Below are 16,813 nucleotides of genomic sequence, written 5' to 3'. Positions count from 1 at the left end.
TATGTAATTTCCCATGCCTTATTTTAAAATTCAAATATTTATCCACTGTCATTTTCAGAGCTGTTATGGACTTTGCTCCCTTAACTGTTTCTTGTTAAATGTTCAAATAACGCTTTGTCTAAAAAAAATTCTCAATCACTCCCTTTGTTCTTTTGGTTAAGATCTTCAATATCTGCCCTCTAGTTACTGATTCACTTACCAGTGGAAATAGTTTTCCCTGATTTGCCTTGTTATAATCTCTCATAATTTTGAGCACCTTTATCAGATGTTCTCTTAACTTTCTTTATTCTCAGGACAAGAGCCCAGTTTCTTTATTTCCTTCTCGTAATGATGGCCTCTCATCCTTGCATCAGATGGGTGAATCTCTTCTGCATCCTTCTCCAAAGCCTTGGCAGTTTTCTGAAGGTATGGCACCAAAGACTTGACACAATATTCTAACTGTACACTAACCAATGATATGTAAATATTTAGCATTACCACTTTGCTTTTGTGCTCTATGCCCATATTTATTAAACTACAACCTCGCATGTTTTTTTACATGTAAAGGTTTTCTTTTTAATCTCTAATCTCTTAACAAGGCCGTATACACCTCATACTTCCATTTCATGTCTCGGCACTTGATCGCCATCTTTTATTTATTTGAGTGGCTTTTTTTCATTTCAGTCTTACCTGGTCTCCCTAGAACTATTAGTTCCACCATATGTATTCTCTTTTCCAACTCTGACTTGAGCATCTTATCCAGCCTCAGATTAATTCTAATTATTTGTAATGGAAAAAAGGTCTTGTGCCAAAGGTTCTCAAGAAACTGTGTGATTTCCGGTCTTTTGCACGAACCATCAATCCATTTTCCGTTCCTGTCTTCTCACCATTCCCTCTTTCAGTAACGTAGTTAATGCCTTCTCCATCTCGTTGTGCACTATGTTGGGAAAAAACCCACAATATTTGATGATAGTGCCATATGTGAAGTGAAGCACTGCAAATTAATTTGATGTATTACGAGTTGATTATCACCTCTCAACATACCATGTATTATATACACATTTCCAACCTCCACACCAACAAGTTAGTCCTATTTGGGAAAATATCATGGATTGATCAAAACTAACTACAGCACTTATTTTTGTTTCGTCACCGTGCAGAGACAATCTATCACTAATATGTTTGAGTCACTAAAAGAGAATGGCCTCAGATTAGAGGGAAATCCATTCTGAGCAATAGGATGATGTGAGGTTACCTTAATTTTATATTATAAGATATCAAATTTATATATTACTCAGAACAGCCAATTTAAGAAACTAATTATGTGAAAACAACTCTTCATTGTTATGATAAACTAACGTTTCTTTATTTTCTTAATAGAACCTGTTAATTAAACTATAGGTGATTAAATATCACAATGAATGAATCAAAATTTCTTTCCCTGAGTCAACAAAACTGGAAGAGATATGATTTAAGTGCAAGTCATTAGTTGTATATGTTATGCCAACATATTCACAAAGGGCATCAAATTCGATCAACTAATAGAATTCTGTTTGTTTTCTTTTGAATTTAGAAACTCTGAAGGAACAGGAATGAATGGGTTACAAGGCAGTAACTGATGAAGTGAATCAAATTAATCAATCAGGTGGGATTTCAATAACATCATAAACTACAACCATGCATTTCAAGCAGTTTATAACTGACAGCTGAACCCCAAATCAAATTACATCTTTGATATAATTACTTGGTATGTTATTATACTGTCTATTTATATGGAGGTTTTGGTCTCACTTTTGTTTAGTTTTTGTGCTGCGCTGTGCATTGCTGCAGATGCAATTGTCACTACGTTCTTTGTGCTTTGTACATAATAATATTCACACTGCTGGATAAATTGGTGTGACATTATTACTATAAGGTTATCAAAAATAACCTGCAGAACAAAACAGTCTGCGGTTGAGATATTCTATATACCGATCTCCCACAGCATTGCTTACAACAAATCAGAGGACATGATGTTTTGTAACAATAGAGATATTATGAATAAAATGTCATGGGGTGATTATTCCAGTAAGTGCAACATTTACAGGAAGTGCTTACTATGTGCAGGACTTTTAATGTATTTCTAATAGGTCATTGTTGAAATACTCCTGGTGATTTGGAGGATAAACTGTTTAATAACAAAATATGATGGGGAAAATATTACAGAAGATAAATATGGCATTTACAGGAAGTATGTTCCATACACAATTTTTAATCTAACAGATCTGTTGTGATGTTGTGCATAGTATATTAAAAGTATTATGATAACAGGGGTGCTATGCCAAGTAGTAGTACCAGGGACATTAATTTACAGTATTGGTGATGGACTTGAAACGTGGTAGCACTAGGATGGCAGTCTCTGACTGGGAACAGGGATGCCAGAATTTGGAGCATTGGGACGAGGGCACAAAGTGTGGTAGTACTGCAAGTTTCAGGATCTATTACATAGTGTCATGAAAACCCACATGCCAAACGGGAAAAAATTCATTTCATCGGTTGGAACCTTGCCTTAGACTTTTGCTGGAAATTGTTACAAATAACTTCTTTTAAAACTTGGCAGCTAAGATGGCCACTGAAATTTACATTTGAAACACTAAAGGATTAGATGGGAGACAGCATGACTGATTCAACCTAGCCAGAACAATGGAGTGCTGTCGATTAAATTACCTGAAATGGTTTTGTCAACACGGTCGACAAGAGCCATTGACACCCCCTCCAAGTGTGACTGAACAGCTTAAGGTTGGCGCCTTGAATCTCAGAGAATTTTCCAGAAGGGCCTCATTAACTCAACAAAGAGGTTTTGGGAATGTCATGTGACTGCTGTGCGGCTCTGGAGAGGAAAAGCTTTGTCAGTCAAAAAGTAGGACAGCAACTGAGAAGCCATCAAGGAAGCAGCTCTCTCTCTCTCGCTCTCTCTCCCACTCTCCAGTACAGATCCAGAGAAGCCACAGCTGCAACTGGTAAAGCCAAGTCTATAGACCATCAAAACCCCCGTTTCTGCCTTCCTAAGCCCTGAGAAGCAAGCCCAAACTGTGCACGTGGCCCAGCGAGGTCTTCAGCACTACAGCTTCACCTAAGGACTCTGGGACTGATAAAGTGCATTTAAATTCCATTTATTACAGACTCTACTCCAACCACCCAACTCTGTTTTTCCCTCTGTAATTTATTTGTGCATGTGACTCTTGTGTGAATGTGTGCGTGGATGTGTAGCATATTTTAGTAATTTTAACCGGTTTAGAGTGTTAAGGATAATACATTTATATCTTTCTTGTTTAAACTCAAGAAAACCTGTCTGATTGGTTCTTTTGTAATTACATTAGAGGAACAGGAGCAAATGCTCACTGAGGTGATAAGTTCAATTACTGTGTTTAAAAAAAAGGATAAACCCTATTGTCGTCAAACTAGAGAAGGGGCGACAGGGGGGGCCTGAGACCCCTTCCTCACTTGGTTGTAACAATATTAAAAGCACTCTAAGTGCTTTAGTGAAGTTCTGGTCAATGGTGACCCGTAAGCTGTTGTTTGGGGAAACTCAACAATGGATGCCAGGAGAGGATAAGGTGGTAAATGGCCAGTTTAGAGTTTTACTTTTTTTTTGTGTATAGGATATATGTTGGATAAATTTCCACATAGTTGGGTAGGTATTAATGTCATAGCTGTACTGCAACAACTTACATAAAGATGTCCTAGACTTTAGCAATCAATAAAATTTTATTCAGTTTGCAATCTTTGCGTGGTTTGATCAGCTATTTCTTAATGTCATGTGGAGTGAAGTAAAACATTTTTTAATCATCCCTGGGATGTGGGCATCACTGGCAAAGCCAGTGTTTCCCCTGAGAATGTGATGGTGGTCACTCTTCTTGAACCACTGCTGTCCATGTGGTGAAAGTTCTTCCACATGCTGTTGGGTAGCAAGTTCTCAGATTTTGACCCAACAATAATGCAGGAATAATGTATCTCCAAGTCAAAATGGTGTGTGACTTGGAGGGGTGTTAATTGTGTATCAATTGTTTAATTATATGCAGGTGGAAGGTGTTGTTTGGGGTCTTACTTGACTACTTATAAGGAGACTCTTACTGAGACTAGTGGAGGTTTTGAGTGGGGAGCTACTTGTTTGTAATCCTTTTAACTCTATACAATAAATGTGAAACTGAGTAAAGATTGGCTCCAGCATCATCCCTCCACAACAAGCTTTCTGGAGTTTAACATGGTAGCAGAGGATGGTTACCAAAATCTGAAGGTTGGAAACTAAAAAAATTTTTTATTGGAAAACTAAAATCTCGCAGGCCATTGTGGCAAATATGGCAGAAAGCAAGTGTAAATTATGAGGGTATGATTACCCTCCAATGTTCTGCGTCTTAACGATATGACCAGTGGACGAATTATGTGGATATGTGGACATGGGTTGCGTCCGTACCAAAGAGGAAACACGGTATGGCCTTGGCATTGTCACTTACTACCAAAAGAAAAATCAGAAGTAAAATATTTTGTGATCTGGATGCTTGTCAGATGGATACCGATGAAAGTTTGGATCTTCTGTTCGAATTCTTGAATGAAATTTCCAAGAAAGATGACCTATTAAATGCCTATGAGAAATGGTCAGACTTTGATAGATTTTGGAAAACAGATGGTTATTCATTGGAGGAATATATCATGGACTTTAAAAGACTGTATAGAAGATTGAGGAAGTTCAATTTAGAGATCCCTGGTTCAGTGCTAGCATTTAAATTGCAAGGTGTGCAAGGTGTCGCATACTGACAGGTTCCTGGTTCTAACTGGGGTTTGGTTCTTGGAAAAACACTCCCTGTTCTTGTGTTAGATCGGATGTCATTTCCTGGGAAAACAAACATGGCATTCTGCAGTGACACAAAGAATGGAGGACTCAACGTTTACTGGATTTCAAAATGGTCCAGATACTGGATGCAGGCATATGTACAATGGAAGAATTAAAGACAGGAGGAATGAGGATGAAAGCACCTTTAGCAGGTCTGACTGCTACAGCAGAAGACAGAATTGGAACAGCAATCAATGGCAAATAAATCCCAGGAATGCCCAAGGAACAGATAATAGGTGATTTAAGTATGACTCAAAGTATCATGATGCAATGAACTGCCCAATGCAGTGGGGCAGAGTCCTCAAAATGACACAGGGAATTCTGAGGCAGAAGAGAAAGAGACTGATGAATCTAAACGAATTGTACTAGTCACAAGGAGTTTTAGTTCTATGATGAATGTGACGTTGCGGATTCTTTCAACTGTGTTGTATTAGATCGTGCTTGCACATTGACACTATGTGGAACTGATTGGTTACAATGTTATCTGAATTCAGTCAGTAGTGAGGATCAACACAAGGTTAAGGAGTATAAAAGTACTACCAGCTTTCGGTTTAGTGATGACAACACATTGAAGTCACTAAAGAAAGTAGTAATTCCATGTAAAATAGCTGGAGTAAGCCACTTTATCAATACTGATTTAGTCTCTGGTGAGATATCTTTACTGTTAAGTAAACCTTCAATGAAAAAGGCACAAATGAAACTTGATGTGGAGCATGATAAGGCAATTGTTCTTGGAAAGTCAGTAAATTTGCAGTTTACCCAGTCAGGGCATTATTGTATTCCGCTTAACAAAACCTGATGTTTCCAGTCAGAGTGTTAGAGGAGTATTAATGGCATCAGGTAATAAGAATCAGAGAGATGAATAGCAAATTGTTTTAAAGTTACAGACAATTTTCTCACCCTTCCTGTCAAAGATTAAAAACCTTGCTAAAAGGATGCAGGTATGATTGATGAAGAGTATATGAGGATAATAGAAGAGATTGGTGATAAGTGTGAAAGCTGTAAAAGGTATCGGAGGATGCATCATGTCCTTCCATTGGCATGTGACTTTAATGAGGTAGTTGCCATGGATTTAAAGGTATGGGACAAAGACAAGAATATTTTCGTTCTACATTTTGTTGACCCAGCAACCAGATTTACTTTTTTCTATCATAATACATAGCAAGGACATAAGGGTGATTATGGATAAAATCATGGAGAAATGAATAGGGCCTGGATTTGGGGCACCAGCTAAGTTTCTGACTGATAATGGAGGTGAATTTGCCATTGCCGAGTTCAGAGACAAGTGTGAAAACATGAACATTATGGTTATGAATACCGCAGTTGAAAGTCCTTTCAACATTGGGCTCTGCGAAAGGAATCACTGTGATTGATGAAATGCTGCATAACATCTTAGCTGAACAACCAAACTGCAAGTTGACAACTGCTTTGGCACTGGTGGTTCATGCGAGGAATTTGCTTCAGATGGTTGGGGGATATAGTCCCTATCAATTGGTCTGTAGGCAAAATCCCAAATTGCCTTCTGTACTGTGTAACAGTCCTCCTGCTTAAGAAAGTACTACAATTAGTTCCATTTCTTTCTACAAATTTGAATGCTTTACATGCAGGGAGACGGGCTTTCTTCGAGGCCAAGGTCTCTGAGAAAATTCGGACAGCTGTGAAGCATCCTGAGGCAGAATTTAATTCAGGCGATTTGGTGTATTATAAAAGATGGGTCATAGGGAATGGAAGGGCCCTGGGAAGGTAATAAGTAATGACAGTAGTTATCCAGCGTGGAAATCAAAATACTAAGGTTCATTCTGCACGATTAGGTGGGGGTGATCAGAAAATCTCAGAATCTGAGCAGCTGTTGGAGGGAAACGAGGCACTTTATACCTCAAATGATTATGTGTTTGTGATGAATGTCCTGAGGACAAGTATAAGGTAGATCAAGGGTTGGATAGTAATGTGAGCGATCATGAAGCTCAAGAAAGAGCTATCGCATCCAAAGGACAATTGCTCCGAGTAGGTACTCGGGTAACATATATTCCAGAGGTTCGATTAAATGGAGGGATGCAACAATTGTGGGACATGCAGGATATCTACTGACAAGTTTAAATATTGGCTGAATGTTCAAGATGATGGCCAAGAAGCAAAGTCCATGGACTGGCAGAATGGGATGAAAGAGTGGAGAGTAAGAAAGCGCAGTACAAGTTCTAATAGTGGGTCTGGAAGTGACTCTTGCATCAGGAAACGATCCCGTATTGGAGAAAGAGCCTTCGATAATGCATGAGGGAGATCTTATAGCAGAAGTCCCAAAAGAAATCAAAGTGCTAATAGAGGCCATAGTTTATGCAGATTCCATAATGAAACGAAGGCTGGAGAGCAGTCTCGGAAGAGTACTAGAAGCAGAAGTCCTCATGATCGTGAAGTTTTAGTGGCTGCCGATAAGCTTGAGGATAAACTAATAAGAGAAGCAAAACATAAGGAATTAGAGAGTTGGAGACAGCTTGGCATTTATCCTGAGGCACCAGATGGGGAAAGCCAGCCTTGTCACATACATGGATTTGTACTGAAAAAGTCTTTCCTGATGGGTCTTATAAGGTTAAAGTGAGGTTAGTTGCAAGGGGTTTTGAAGAGCGACTGGGTGATACTGATGTTGGAGTGGACTCTCCCACAGCTGGAAAAGTAATCTTGAAAATCTTTTTAGCTCTTTTGACCACATATTCATGGGAGTGTAGATTCATTGACATGAAAGCCACATTTCTGCAGGGTGATACTTTTCAGAGAGAAAAGTTTCTGAAAGTGCCTAAAGAGGCAGCAGATGCAGAAGGAAAACTATGGAAACTGAACAAATGCATCTATGACTTTAATGATGCTTCCAGAGTGTGGTATTTCTCGGTGAGATCTGTTTTGTTGAAATTGGTTGTGTTCAACTAAAAGCAGATCCTGCAATGTTTTATTGGCATCATAAAGCGAAACTTTCAGGCATCTTCATGATGCACGTTGATGATTTCTTATGGGATGGTGCTGTGGATTTTGAAAAATATGTTATTCATAAGATTAGGGCAGAATTGGGAATCAGGCTTGTGGAGCCTTTAAATATGTTGGTTTAGATATTAAGCAGACTAAGTCAGGAATGACTTTAAACCAATAATCATATTTAGAGAGTGTTACTCCCATTCTGGTTAATCGTGGTAGATCATCAGAGAAAGGTGATGCTATATCTAAGCAAGTGACTGAGCAATTGCAAATGCAAAGCATGATTGGTCAGTTGAACTGGTTGTGCACTCAGATTAGATCAGATGCTAGTTTTGATGTGGTGGAGCTAAGTACGATGAAGTATCTGAAAGTTGAGAATGTTTTAAGGGCAAATCAAACATTAAAAAAATTAAATCTGGAGAAATGCATACTGAAGTTCCCATCCTTAGTTCCCCCAAAGAACATGAAGCGTCATTAACATGCTAATCATCCTGATGGGTATTTAAGTGCAGCTGGTTTCATAATATTTCTGATGGGTGAAAATGGGAAATGTTGTCCTTTAGTTTGGGAGGCTAAGAAAATAAAAAGGGTTATTTGATGCAGAACGACTGGGTTTTGTAGAGGCATTGGATATGGGGTTCTATTTGTCAAATATTTCAGGTGAAATTCTGAACAAGGGACATACTGAAGCAAGGATACCCATTGAATGTTATGTGGATAATCGTTCTTTGTGGGACAATGTATACTACAAAAAGTGTGACTGAGAAAAGACTAAGTTTTGACATTGCTGGATTGAGAGGTAAATTGGCCATTGTAAAACATTGCCGCTAGTATAGGTAGGTGGTAGGAGAATTGAGGGAAGGTGGGGATGTGAGAGGGAAAAATGGGATTAAGGCAAGATTAGTATAAATGGGTGGTTGATGGTCGGTGCGGACTCGGTGGGCCGATCGGCCTGTTTCAATGCTGTATCTCTCTGTGACACTATGACTAAATGCTGGAGAGATAGGAAATCTCCAAACTTAAATGGATAGATGCAAGTCATCAGTTATCCGATTGTTTCACAAAAAGAAATAACGAGTAGAAAGAAATTGTTGGGTGCTAGTGGAGGGGCATCTTGCAGTGTAATATTTTATAACTAATATGGAATTTATTTTGAAATGTTCTTTGAACATGTTAATTCTTTGTACATAATATAGAATTTATTTTGAAATGTTGTTTGAGCATGTTAATCTAAGTTTTATTATAAATAAAGAAGGGAATTGATTAATTGGGGAGCAATTGTTTATTTATATTGTTCCGATCAAGGCGGGAGTAATGCACTATTAATTCAGTCCCATTACTCCACAGGTCATGGCATATCAAATAAAGTTTCCCACTTACCGAAGAATAGCCACATTAAACTCTTTATTTCCACACACCACCACCCCCCCACCCCCTGCCAGAATAAAGCACACCAAACCAGGTTTCTTTAAACACCAACATTATCTATTTATTACAAAATAAATAATGGGTCTTAACTACTAATGAGATAAATCCATATATATGAAAAAACCCTTATTTCCTTAACCCTCAGGCACACACACATACATTTAAAAAAACACAGTTAACAGGGGATAAAAGATTTTTGGTTTACAGCTGTTTCTTAGGAATAGTGGGAAGAATAAAAATAATTGAGTTTATTACATTCTGATAGGATGTTTTCAGTATGGTGAGGTCTCCCAGAGTCGAATAGTCAGATGCCGCTCCAAGTCTCTCCACGTGAGGTTGATGAACAGTCTGTGATGGGGAGGCTTTCAAGGCATTTTGTCTGCAGCAGGCGTCACATAGGTCTTTCAGCAAGGATGCAGCAACCGGTCTGCTTGGGGCTAGCTGGAGAAGCTTTCTTGAGATTTCAGGATCTCCCAAAACAGAGGAGGCAACAGGAACCACTCTGGATGCAGGAATTCTTCAGAGACTGGAGGCAATAGGAATCTGTCACCTTCCAAATGCAGGATTCTTTTTCAAGAGATGCAAGTCTCCTTTACAGAGAGAAGTAACCCCTTTCTGGGTTTTTCTCTCTTGGTTCAGGCTGGTCAAATCAAAGATTTAGAATGCCTGCCCTTTGTCCAATTCACAGGCTTTTTAAAGGGTCCAAGGTGTAAAAAGAACCTTCCTGAACATGGGTCACATGTCCAGACACCGTGTCGCCCCCATCACTCAAAAGCTGCTCTGAAGAAAGGTTAAACCCCTGTGGTTTCCTTGAAATTGCTGGCATTCCTGTCCTTGTACAAGTTCAACTTCCTTTCAAAGCACCCATAAAGTTCAACTCTTGTTATGAAACTCCTTTCAAAACATTTCAGGAATTCCAATTATTTACAGGTGTCTTTCACTGAGCAAAAATCCTTTCCTCGGCTATTAAAACACACAGAATTCTAAGTTCTGAGTTCCAAAAAAAACCTTTTGTTGATTGGGGTTGTACCTGAACACTTATAAGGAGACTCTTACTGAGACTGGTGGATGTTTTGAGTGAGGAGCTATATGTTTTGTAATGCTTTTACTCTGTACAATAAATGTGAAATTGAGTAAAGATAGTCTCCAGCATTAGAACATAGAACATAGAACAGTACAGCACAGTACAGGCCCTTCAGCCCACGATGTTGTGCCGAACCTTTAACCTACTCTAAGATCAAACTAACTACCTACCCTTCATTCTACTATCATCCATGTACCTATCCAAGAGTCACTTAAATGCCCCTAATGTATCTGCTTCTACTACCACCGCTGGCAGCGCATTCCACGCACCCACCACTCTCTGTGTAAAGAACCTACCTCTGACATCTCCCCGAAACCTTCCTCCAATCACCTTAAAATTATGCCCCCTGGTGATAGCCCTTTCCACCCTGGGAAAAAGTCTCTGACTATCCACTCTATCTATGCCTCTCATCATCTTGTACCCCTCTATCAAGTCACCTCTCATCCTTCTTCGCTCCAATGAGAAAAGCCCTAGCTCCCTCAATCTTTCTTCGTAGGACATGCCCTCCAGTCCAGGCAGCATCCTGGTAAATCTCCTCTGCACCCTCTCTAAAGCTTCCACATCCTTCCTATAATGAGGCGACCAGAACTGAACACAATATTCCAAGTGTGGTCGAACCAGGGCCTTATAGAGCTGCAACATAACCTCGCGGCTCTTAAACTCAATCCCCCTGTGAATGAAAGCCAACACACCATACGCCTTCTTAACAACCCTATCCACTTGGGTGGCAACTTTGAGCGATCTATGGACATGGACCCCAAGATCCCTCTATTCCTTCCACAGCAAGCTTTTTGGAATTTAACAAGAGGGACTGAGAGATGACCATTTTCTTATATACCTGCTGCCCTTGTCAATCTAGGTTGACACTTTGATGGAGTTGCCAAAGAAGCTTGGCGAATGGCTACAATGCATCCTGGAGATAATACACACTGTAGCCGCTGCACACTGATGGAGGAGGAAGCTGATATTTAAATCAATGGACTGACTGTCAATCAAATGGACTACTTTGTCCTGAATAGTATTGAGTTGATTGAATGCTGTTGGAGCTGCACGCATCCTGGCAAGTGGGGAGTATTCCATAACATATGTCCCATCACACTTGAACAGACAACTGTGGGTGTAGACTGTTAGAATAAGACGTGTGTAGGTGTGCTCCTTGAAACAGAGATGAGCACTTGAAACGCCATAGCATACAAGGCTACAGGCCAAGTGCTGGAAAATGGGATTAGAATAGATAGGTGCTTGTTAGCCGGCACGGACACGATGGACTGAAGGGCCTGTTTCTGTGCTGTATAACTCTATGACTCTAACACTTCTCACTTGTGCCTTGTTGGTGGTAGAGAGGTTTTGAGGTAAAGAACAGTCACTCTCACCTCACCTCTGGAATTCAGCTCTTGTGTTCATTTTTGGACCAAGTCTGCAATGAGCTCTGTAGCTGAACTGTTCTGGCAGAACCCTAACTGAACATTGATGACTAGATTATTGATGAATAAATAGCACTTGAAAGGAATGCCAATTACTCCTGACATAATTTTGCTGATGATTGGAAGCAGGAGTTGTAATTGGCATCATTGGAATTATTTTCGTTTATGTTTAGGACATATCTGGGCAATTTTCCAGAATGTTGTAGCTGTACTAGAATAGCTTGGCTGGGAGTGCAGTTAGTTCTGGAGTACAGGTCTTCAGTACTGCATCTGGACTATTATTGGGGCCTATAGCCTTTACTGTGTCCAGTTCATTCAGACGTTTCTTGATGGCACGTGGAGTGAATTCCTTTGGCTGAAGACTTGCATTTGTGATGCTGGGGACCTTTGGAAAAGGCAGAGAGGATCATCTAATCAGCACTTCTGGCTGAAGATGGTTTCAAACACTTCAGCTTTGTCTTTTGCACTAACATGTTGGACTCCATCATTATCAAGGATGTTAATGTCCATAGTGCTTTGATCTCCCATTAGTTGCTTAATTGTTCACTGCTGTTCATAACTGGATGTGGCAGGACTGCAGACTGTTGACCTGATATGTTGATTGGTTTGACACTTGGAGTGATGTTGATGGGGATTGTGGGAGGAAACCGAGGAGGATCAGCTGTTGTAAAATTCTGTCCTTACTTTTAACAAATAGAAACAGTAATATTCACTTCATTTATCACCAACCATTAATCTCAAAAAACACCCTAGCCAATAAAACAGTAATCTTAAACATCCTAACTAACCATACAGAATATGCACATTGGCATTGTGTATTTATACTGCTGTGTGCAGATAAGGCATAATTAACATGATCCAGAGAACTGGACCTCCTCTTATCCACGGATTCTTCTAACAGTCTTTTGCTAACCCAACCATGTTTATAATTAAGACAGTTATTACATTGGGCTAGATTTTGCAGTCAGTGGTGAACAAACTGTGCCAGCTGTTGATTACACTTACCCACCTACTTTTTGTCGGCTTTTGCACTGGAACTTGCGATTATTAGAAATCCATTCCAGCGCGATGCCCTCTACAGGGGATATGAGACCTGTATGAACAAAGAGAGCAACTGTGTATCTCCTTAACCAATCATATTGAAGTATCCTTACTCAGAGACACAGAGCAAGATTTAAACTCACTCAAAACCCATTCACTGACAGAATTAAAAATGGGCCCACGGAGTCTGAACCAGGAACATTTTTTGGCATCTTTGTGGGCAACTTGTGGGTAAGTACCCCAACTTCACACCCTTCCATGTATTTGAATGTCAAGTCCCTCAGCAAGATACAGTTATAGGAAAGTTTCTAGAGGAGCAGGGCAAACTTGAACAGTAGCTTCCTGATTTCAGCATTTAACTGTATATGTACAGTCACTGAAAGTTGCTGTCCAATGTACTGTTTAATACAGTGAGTACTGATAGCTTCAACCATTATTTTTACTGCAAAATCCTGGCCAATAATGGTCAAATCTTGCTCAAGGATAATTTGAATAATTTGGATGCTATCAGGTAACATGACAAGCAATTGTTACAGGTCAGAATTATCTGTTAACTTTAGAACACCACTTAATGGTGATGAAATGTAATAGTTTCTGTTAAGTGTAAATATTATCATTGGTGTTACAGCCACTCGGTGTGGGGTGTGGGTGGTTCCCACTGTTCAACTCCCAACTGACCGCAGCAAGTGTTTTTTGTTTTTGTCAAATAAACAGACAGCGACCAGTTTTCTTGTCAGTTTTAAAAGCAGAATGGCAGTTGTTTATTGGTCAATATGCCTTATCCTGAAATGGTCACACCCACATCCACTCATACATTCACGCGCATGCGCAGACACACACACACACGCGCGCGAAGAGACAGATAGAGAGGAAAAAGGATAAGTGGTTTTCAAGTGAAGTAGTGTTTTGGGGTTCACAGTTGACCTGTTGAATTCTCTCTGAAGTCAAGTTCTCGTTAGTTGCAGGCCTGAGGTGTTTATAGATTTCTCTTTTGGTTGAAAGTTCAGTTTGAAGACAGAGGATCACTTCCAATTCACTGCTGCACAAGATAAAATTGTAGAATTTACAGCAGGGTGCCTTCCCTTCTGGCTTGCTGGATTTTCTCCCAGCTCTTAGACAGGCTTTTGGCGATGCTTCTTTCTGGGTGTCTCTCTCTCTCTTTTTGTCTCGAGGGATGCCTTTTTAAGGCAAAAAGTTTGTCACATCATTTTCTGGTAGGACACCCTTTGGTCTTTTCCCCCATGATATTCACACAATGGCCCAGGATGAGAATCTTCAGGTTATGATGTTCCCACTTCATACCTTCTTTGTTTCAGTAGAACCCATTCAATACAGGAATATTTCAGTATGGGTGTAATTGACACTTTTCAACCTGGTTAGACATCCTTTGTTCTAAACAGATAGTGTGGTAATGTTTGAATACACCTGTGCCCATCTTTTGCAGCATTGTCCATTTTTTAAAAAAGAGGTAAAGTCAATTTTTATAACTCTTCAGTTTGAGTCTCTATTTTTTCATCATTGTACTTCTTGTATCCCATGAAATGTTTACAAAGTGTCTTAGCAGGTCTGCCATATGTGAACATTTTATTGTATTTTATATATGTCTGGCAAATTGGATTTTCATCTGTGTTAGATTTTTAAACATATATGGCCAATGCTTGATTCAGCATATAGGGGGTTAACTCTTAAGCCTACTCAAAGCATTTTGTAAGTACAGTAAGTAACAGTAAGCCAGCAGCCTTAAGCCTGTCAATTCATTCATGATATTTTCCTCAAGATGCATATTGATTTGAAGAGTTAATTAGTTGTACATGCTCTAACAGCTCATGATTTGTGAGAATATGGCTCCTTGTGATAACTGTTGGACCAGGGTATTATCTTATGCTATTCATAGTTGGTGGGAGGTGCTTAGACTGGACATTTTCTGACTTCAGGGGCTGAATTCTTGCCCTCATATGGGGGTGGGTATGGTGGAGGGCGGACGTGGAAATTTATGCTGTCAACTGGCAGGCCAGTAACCTGGCACCATCCCACCACCGGGCCATTTTTTCAGAGGCAGGATGGGGTCAGAAGGGTAGCCAATTGAGGGGATTTTATTGGCCTTAATTGGCCATTTACAGAGGCCGATTGAAATTTTCCAGTTGGCCTGTGGGCCCGCTGAGGCATTGGAGAAGAGGCCAGCTGCCTGGAGGCAGTCCCCCAGCAGCAGACTTGGGGGCAAGTGCTCCAAGCAGATTTTGATGTCCTCCCTGCCTGCCTGGCCACAGCCCACCCTGTGGGGGTTCCCCTTCCACAATGGTGGCCTGGCCGCTGAGGGCATTTTATAATTTAAAAGTTTCAAATGTTGGAGAGGGTGTCTCAAGAAAGAGACATCCTCTCCCTCTCTCTCTCTCTTACCTGAACCACAGGCCGCTGCTTCTTCCGAGCTGGAATGCTCCCTATTGGCCCTCCCTTAATTGAACGGGGAGCCCGCCCTCTGGCCACTAATTGGCCAATTTGGGGAAAATCATTGCCTGATGACTGTTGTCCCACACAGTGAAGGATTGTGATCCCATTTGACCCCGATGTCGGGGTCCAGACCCAAATCCCACCCCAGTTAAAAGAAAAAGTTCTCACCTCAATCAGGGCAGTAAATTTTGCTTAACAGCTATTTCTGGGTGCTGTTGAAGAAAGGGCTAGCAATTGGCTGGACACCCACCCCCGCTATACTTGATAGCTTCGTCGGCAGAGTCTTCATCTCGTATGCTTAAAGGGGAGATTTTTACAGGCAGTCATAGAGTGTCTTGTGAATTTCATAACCAGAAAGAAAAGGTTGTTCGTATTTTAAAGTCTAAACCAGCTTAACTTTGCAGAGTTAAGTTAGCGAAGGTAATCCTCTGTCATAGAGCCTGTGTTTAGAGAAGAAATAATTATGTTTTTATTGGCTTTATAACCTGATGAGTGCGTGGGGAATGCATGTTTACACGGTTGATTTATAGTTATTGTGCAAATAAACACGCTTTGTTTCAAAGCTTGTGCGTTGTCTTGGTAGACGACTTATTCATTCCACCTTCCCAAAATATTTGAGAATTTACATGGCAGAACATATCTTATTTCAGTCGTTGGTAATCTCGAGCAATAGTTCTCTGTTATGATCGTAGTTCAAACTAGAAATTGAGCAGAAAGGGGGGGTATAATGTAGAATATCGGGTGTACGAGGACTACTTATGGTATGGTTGAACCCAAGGAAAGATCTGGAATTAAAAACTCAAATTCTTACAGTAAGTGTAAACGATAACCTTGCTGCCTGTTTAACACGCAGTATAATTTTTCAAGATAACATCAATGTTTTATTGTTAATTGACAGTAGTTAACAATTCTAAACATCTATTTTAACACTTTTTGCTATGTGTTGGTGTCATGGAACATTTCCGAATTACAATTGTCATACCTCTAATTAAGAAGATTTGCGCAATTGTCAGAAAATGTATTTTAGGATTTATTTTACCTGGTGTTTAACTTGCCCTTCTATATTTCATGGGAGTTGAGGTGAATATCATCTGTTTAACTTCCTACAATTTATCTTTAACTTTCTAATGTTTATTTAACTCAAAGTAACTTCTAATTAAAACCCTTACCAGGGCAGAAAAAAAATTGTATTAAATCTGCAGTGTGTTTAAATGCTCATTGTAAAAAAAAAAAAATATGCAGCAAATTTCTCTTGTAAAAATTGCACGTTTTTGCAAGTCTTGCATACCCCTCAATATTTGTCCATAGGATAAATAACCTGAAGCATAACAATATTATCATATTTTTTTGATCCTCTTGTGTCATTCACACAGGCCCTAGTGTGCACCTTGAAGACGGACCAAGAAAAAGCTTTGTAAAATAGGGCCAGATATGCATCGTAAGTTGCTCTATTTCACCTAAAGTAAATAAACAGGCTAACAATTATTTTCAGATTCCTTCAGTACAATTTATCTTCACCTAATAAGAAATAATGAACATGCGAGCCCAGTGGTAATGATCTTGAAACTGTGAGCGCTC

At 39.8% G+C, this 16,813-nt stretch overlaps 1 long non-coding RNA gene across 1 annotated transcript; it reads left to right on the top strand.

Annotated features, from left to right (window-relative positions):
* Nucleotides 1-316: 316 nt before the first annotated feature.
* LOC137370996 (uncharacterized) lies at nucleotides 317-16,671 on the top strand. Its single transcript, XR_010975158.1, has 3 exons — nucleotides 317-405; nucleotides 1,553-1,624; nucleotides 16,609-16,671. It is a non-coding gene; the product is annotated as an uncharacterized lncRNA (long non-coding RNA).
* Nucleotides 16,672-16,813: the final 142 nt, after the last annotated feature.

Source organism: Heterodontus francisci, chromosome 6 (assembly GCF_036365525.1).
Source record: "Heterodontus francisci isolate sHetFra1 chromosome 6, sHetFra1.hap1, whole genome shotgun sequence".
In the NCBI taxonomy this organism is placed as follows: domain Eukaryota; kingdom Metazoa; phylum Chordata; class Chondrichthyes; order Heterodontiformes; family Heterodontidae; genus Heterodontus; species Heterodontus francisci.
Note: the sequence above shows the minus strand (reverse complement) of the source record. Positions and strands in the feature narration are given on the sequence as shown.